Raw genomic sequence first — 6,589 nt, forward strand, 5'->3', positions numbered from 1 at the left:
TCGATCCACTTTTCTCGGCTCCCTCACCCCGAGCGCTCTCTCCTTGACACCGTTGGGCGTCTCTCCCTAGGGCCCCCTCGCATCTCTCCCCAGGTAGGCGCCAGGGGCACCCCAAGAGCCGCCAGCAACACCCCTATGATGTCGGTCTCCCTCGTCGGCGCTGCCGCCGATCATCATCGCGGCAGTGGAGGCTCTCCTCGCCGCCGAAGGTGGATTGGGGTGGTGGAAGACACAGTCCGCCACTGGAGCTGCTGGGGCAGCGATAGTCATTGTGTCACCGTTATGCGACCAGGGTGGCGATCCTGCGTTGGGGTGGTGGCTGAGACCTTCTTCGTCGGTGCCGTGACCGGTGACGGATGCAGGGCTGTGGTGGGTGGTGTTGGACGAAATATAGATATGATCTAGGTGGATCTTCCGTGCCGCCTACCCATTTCTTCTTTGTTGCGTGGTAGGGCCGGATCCGGTGGAAGGTCACTCATGCGCTGTCGCCACCTTCTCCGCTGCTAGCCCATGGCCGCCGGTTGGTTTCGGTACGGCAGATCATGCAGGGTGTCGGCAGACGCTGTGGGGCTCTGGCGGAAAAGCAATGGCGGCATACGTCTTCATGGTGAAGCTCCGCGCGGTTCCAGTCAGCCGCGAGATCGGGATGACGCGGCTTCCGATGAAAACCGAGCCTGACTGCGGGCGGATTATGGCGGCGTCTTTGACGTCGTTTTCTTCTCGAGGCATCGTTGTTGCAGGTCGCGTCCGCTCGATCGGGATGTTCCGGGAAAACCCTAGATTTGGGTCTACCGGATCGGACAATGACGGCGTCTTCGGTGTCGTTCTCCTCTTGGGGGCATCGTTTTGGAGCAAGTGCTGGCTGGAGGAACAAGAGGAGCAGCGGTGTTGCATCAGGCTGACGGCGGATCCCGGCGGCATGGCGCTGCGGAGCTATGATGACGGACGCGTGTGGATGGATACACGTAGGATGGTGGCGTTATCCGGCGCCGTGGTGGTATCGACGGCAGGCCTGACAAGGTTTGTGCGTCAGTACCTCCTCTGTAGATGGATCGGTAGGAAACGGCGGCTGCAGTTTCTGAGAGTGCACCGGCCTGGTGTGTGACCCAACCCCAGCAGAGGCTGGCGGTGCAGGCAATATCCTGCCACTAGACCAGCGTGCATCTATCTCTAGATCAATACACACATACACACGCCCACAGAGAGAGATGTGATATTTATGTGGAGAGAGAGAGAGATCGGGAGTATATGAATTTTCAGGAGCGGTGGCGGATGCTAGATTAGGCCGATGCGCCGAGGGGTATAACGTTCATGGTATAAAAGGTGCCCGCTTCAATAAAAAAAGTGCAGACATATGTTTGTGCAAGGTTTGATCAATGGTAAAAAAGGGTTCTCATGTCATTTTAACGATACGAGAATGCTAGACCGCCGTGAGAGGTGTAACTTGCATGTTTCAGTCACACTTGTTAGTTCATAATCGTTGTTTCCTCTTATGCAAACTCTACAAACTTATATTTTGACTGATCTTACCCACTTCAACTGTCGTGCTATATCTAGTTATCTATCACCGTCTAGCTATATTTTTGTATTAAGATCGGTTGTAAAATAGGCGATGGATGAAAAGGTTCGAGTGTATAAAATGAGGGTGCCTTTTGACGTGTACGAATGGTTCCGGCAATGTCAAATGGGGGTTTCTTTGAAAACTACCGATACGGTTTAACTATATACCAAACTCTCACCTCGAGAACAGTCCATCTCTCATGCTATATGTATGTCTATCTTTCAACCACTCAGTATCTCTCTAATCCTCCATCATTTAATCCAACATGCACATTACATAAAAAAGGTTCTCATGAACAAAAAGCGGTCCCCCTTGTGCGGTTATGGGTGGTTCTCATGATGCAAAACGGAGGTTCCGCTTTATCTACCGATGCGGTAGTATGTTGTCAACAATTTATGAAATCACAGAGAAAAAATCATGACATTTCAACACAAAAATGGACGTGTGGATAAATTTGCATAGGGCCGAACGGGTGTCGATAGATGCAAAGGCATAGAAAAGGGTTCTCGCTCACCCGTAATAGGGTGCCCGTTATTTCCATTAACATCCGTTATAATGCTATCGATGGAGAAACAGTCCGCGTGCATGGAATGAGGGTGCCCTCTGTCGTGTGCATCAATGGTTCCGACAATGTGAGATGAGGGTTCGTTTGAAAACCTGACGATGCAGATGTACTATATATACCGATCTCTCACCCTACAACGATCCTCTCTTTCTACTTGTCTCTCTACGATGTTGCTGGGTTCGCGCTCCCCAGCTGCCCGGCCTCGGCGTAGTGTGTGCGCTGAGTCACCGCCGTTATGTGCATGAGTGAAGGTGTGTGGACGCCTGCGTGCCTTCTGCTGCGTCGCCTGGTCGCCGTGTTACGTGGTTGTGTAGCGTGTTGGTGTGCGTGTGTGATGCTCCTAATTCATTTTTGCCTTCTGCCAAAAAAGCGGCTGCATGTATGCTGTGTAGTGTGTTGGTGTACTACCCCAGATTATCTATATACATCTACCTTACATCTTCCACACAGAGTTTTAGTACCTTCAATGCGGGAATGGCGACTATCGGTGGCGTCTATCGAGAAACTTGGAAAGGAGCGCTAGAGAGCTGACAATCTATGATCTCATGATCTCAGGAAGCAGGTCACATGTCGTTCAGTTTGACCTTCAATGTAGTCACGAGTCTTGAATCACAGATTCGCAATGGTAAGCCACACTTGATACATACGTCCAGATTGTGGGTTCGACCCCAAGGAACACCTTTTTTTAAATTTGCACTTTTTAAACAAGTCCATGAAAGTTTGCTCACACATCACAATCAGATTAAAGCATCTACGGCTGAGCGTCCCAAACCGGCCTCAAACGTCTGGGCGACCCATCCGGTCACTGATCGGTCAGGAAAAATTGACCCAGACGGGCGCCTCAAACGGATCTTAAATGTCCGGGCTGACCGGCACCTCTCATATCCAGCCAAAACATAGGGGCGTGCGGGGTTGCCCGCCACGTCGGCATGGCCTGCTATGGCCAGCAATGACCCCACTTTAGCCCCCACGAATATATGACGACTGACGAGCAAACCTAGTCAAACTCAATCCGTACTCACTCAAACCTCTCCACTTCTCCCTCAAATCCACTTCGTCTTCTCCCGCCCGCCATGTTCGACAGTGAATCCGACCTACAAGAGTGGCTCAAGGCCGTCGGGGATTCCGATGGCTCGTCGACACCCGTCGAGGAGGAGCTAGCGCTCAGCATTGCCATCCGCCGGTTGCTGCTGGACCGGGCGGCCGCTCCTCTTCCGGGGCATTGGCGACTGGCCGGGTGGGCAGCAGTAGCTTTGCGGCGCCCCGAGCTCGTCCAACGCGCTCCCTGTCGGCCCCTGCAGGCGGCAGCACCGCCTGCACCTGCCCCTCCGGGGCGCCGCTGGGTGCTGTTGCCGGCGGAACCACAGTCGGAGTCCGTGGGCCGCGTGTATCGGCTCGCAAAGAAGCGGATGGCGGAGGCGGCTAACAATCACGGATCTAAGGGTGGATCGAGCAGATCAGCGCCACAGCCACTTTCCCCGGCCAACAACGACGACGAGAACCTCCGCACCGCCATCCGCCGCTCGTAAACGTCTGCAGAGACGGACGCCTGCCGTCGTCGCCGCAAAGATGTGACGGCGCTCCGCGTGGCACTAGAGGAGTCGGAGCGGTTGACGAGGAAGCCGACGGGGTGGTAGAGGGGCAAGCGCGACGAGACTGACGCAACGTGCAATGTAGGGCCAGTTAAAAATCGCCCCGGTTTGAATGAAATATAAAGAACTTTGCAATATAATATATACAACTCGTTAAAAATAGGGCATTCGTACATTCAGTCTAGCTGTTGCCATTAAAAATTATTTTAAATTAGTACTAGTAATTATTCTAAATGTATTTCAATGTGAAAATCACTTAGTGCCTAGCTTATTGCATGTACATAAAACTACAAGTGTGGGCGTCTCTATACTAAAAACTGCTAAGTGTTGGTTGGCTTTCCCTTAGATCAATCCCCTCCATTGAATGTAGAATCAACGCTGGATTGGTGGCCGCATGTTACGACGTGACTGCCCGTGGGAAAGTCACCTGATCCCAGTCTAACATGCCCCCTCCCCATGCTACACATCAAATGACCCTGAACCTTCACAAAAAAAAGCAGGTGAAGGCAAACCCTCTGACCTACACACATGCTGCCCCCGCAGGCGACGATTCTGAGAAAATCGTTGAGCTATAGCTCACTTTCATAACCGATCTCACAGTTTCAAGCAAAAATAATAAGGAAAAAAAGGCGAAACTAATTACTCTGCTAAACAATCATGTGTAGATCCGACATGGAAAATTTGGTCTCAACCGACTTTATAATAAAATCATGAGCATCCCACTGAAAATATAAAATGTAAACTGGGAGAACAAAAACTACATTTCAGTTTTATTTCCAACATCTTTTGCAGGTTTCTATGAGCAGTTCTTTGTTTTTTTCCTCATCTCATGAGTGTGTGCTACGCAAGAAAAAAAATACGTGCATCAGGACTCAGACAGTGACCATGAATGTGTGGCTGTAAAGAGGTGCAAAAAACTGAAACTCTGCAAATTTCAACTAAAATACTAGTGCTGAGCAGATTGGCAAATCAATAATACTCACTGGAACAATCATACTTCAAGAAAAATCATTAGGCAAAATGGCAGTACTAATAGCTATACTAAACAATCAAGAGCAGGTATCACACGATGTTACCCTTACACATAATTCACCTGCTCGCAGCCGGTCACCACTATCAGAACAAAGGAGAGAGCACCAAGCGCTCAAACAGGGGACTCCAATCCACCAAAAAGAAGGTATCCGGGCGATTGAAGCGCTCGGCAGGGGCTACATCCCGTGGTGTTCCAGTCCATGATTTGTAGCCACCAACCCGACCTCGGGGCGACCACGAGTAGAGGAGACCCAGCTTTACCCCGGCCTTCTCCATTTGCCTATGTCCGAGACCGCGCGACGCCGTTGAAGTATGGTTGCACGATGAGGACGACAAGCGCCAGTGCTACATCCCAACGCAGCCGAGGGGGCGGACAGAGTTGGGAAGCGGGCAGCAGTACCTCGCTCCGTTGGCGACTGTAGACAGCCTGCACCGGAGCTGCTCCTTCCATGGGCGTCACGGCCGCATGGAGCTCCTCCTCCTCACGCAGCTCTGCTCCATCGGCTGGACTTGATTTGTCGGTGTACGGTGTCGCCTCCTCGGGCAGATCTCAGCCGCTCCAGAAGTGGTGGTCGTCCTGGTTGTGGCACCGTCGACGGGTCACGAAACGAGGGAGGACGGTGGTGGCTGGAGGACGATGGGACGCCGGTGCTGTAGCATGGGTCGTAGAAGGAGGACGTGAATGTAGAGAAGGCAGTGGTGGAGGTTGGCGTACCAGGAACGGTGGAGGAAGAAAGGAGCCTGATCCAAATCTACTCTACTAGGGAGGAGAGAGAAGATGTTTGGACGGCTGGCTTCATGCTAGAGTGGTGATCGCGAGTGATGGAGAGGAGGTGCATACGGGAGGCCATGGCTGATCCGGAAGTGTGGCCGTGGTATGGATCCAAACCGGAGAGGGAGTTAGAGAGAGGCATGGACGAGGGAGACACGTGGCTACGAACCACGGTGTCGGGGGTTCGAATCCCTCCTCACCCATAGCCTTCCAAAGGGAAAGGGCCTTTACTTTCTCCCTGAGGGTAGGAAAACAGAGATGTAGAGGTGGCAGGCTCTTTCCACAGGCTTGGCATGGAACGCAGGGAGCTACAGTAGCCGCGCAGTGGGATTCAGAGAAGGCGCTGCAGGGTCCTGTAGCAATATGCACCGTAGCAGAGTTCATGTAGTAAATATGTACTGTAGCGGACCTCCTGTAGCACCATACTGTTCGCGAGTTCCTGTAGCGCGCAGTGAAAAATCACAGAGGCAATGCAGGCTACTGTAGCTCCCCTACCGTGCCTTCATGGTAGAGGAGCCGGTTCCTTTCCTGGAACGCATCCGGAACCTTTTCGTAGGCTGGGAACTGTAAGCGCTGCCAGCCTACTACTCTGGCTCTACTGGACTATAAACAGGGACCGTGGTCCCATTTTGTCTATATAAGGAAATAACTATCAAACACTTAAAATGAAGAAAACATAAAGAGGGAAAGAATAGGGACCAGATCTCAACGAGAATATAATATATATATATATATATATATATAGAAGTATCTTATATATAGTATATGAACATATTTGAAATGATAACGTATAATATGTATTACCACATGATACTATATGAGACATGTGGGATAACTATCACCCGGAAAATATATATATAGGAAAAATACATCCAAATATGTACGTATTTCACAAATATAAAAAAAATCATGGGCCAACTTGCAATTTTTTAATGTAACTCACTTTGAAGTATCTTATATATAGTATATGAACATACTTGAAATGATAAAGTATAATATATACTATCACATGATACTATATGAGACATATGGGGCAACTAGCCCAGATGTTATGATGTGTGTGTGTG

At 50.6% G+C, this 6,589-nt stretch overlaps 1 long non-coding RNA gene across 1 annotated transcript; it reads right to left on the reverse strand.

The window, feature by feature from the left end:
• Window positions 1-4,712: 4,712 nt before the first annotated feature.
• On the reverse strand, window positions 4,713-5,624 carry LOC141021276 (uncharacterized). The gene is made up of 2 exons (XR_012181799.1): window positions 5,151-5,624; window positions 4,713-4,974 (listed from the first exon to the last, which is right to left on the reverse strand). It is a non-coding gene; the product is annotated as an uncharacterized lncRNA (long non-coding RNA).
• Window positions 5,625-6,589: the final 965 nt, after the last annotated feature.

This window comes from Aegilops tauschii, chromosome 4 (assembly GCF_002575655.3).
Source record: "Aegilops tauschii subsp. strangulata cultivar AL8/78 chromosome 4, Aet v6.0, whole genome shotgun sequence".
NCBI classification, from domain to species: Eukaryota; Viridiplantae; Streptophyta; class Magnoliopsida; order Poales; family Poaceae; genus Aegilops; species Aegilops tauschii.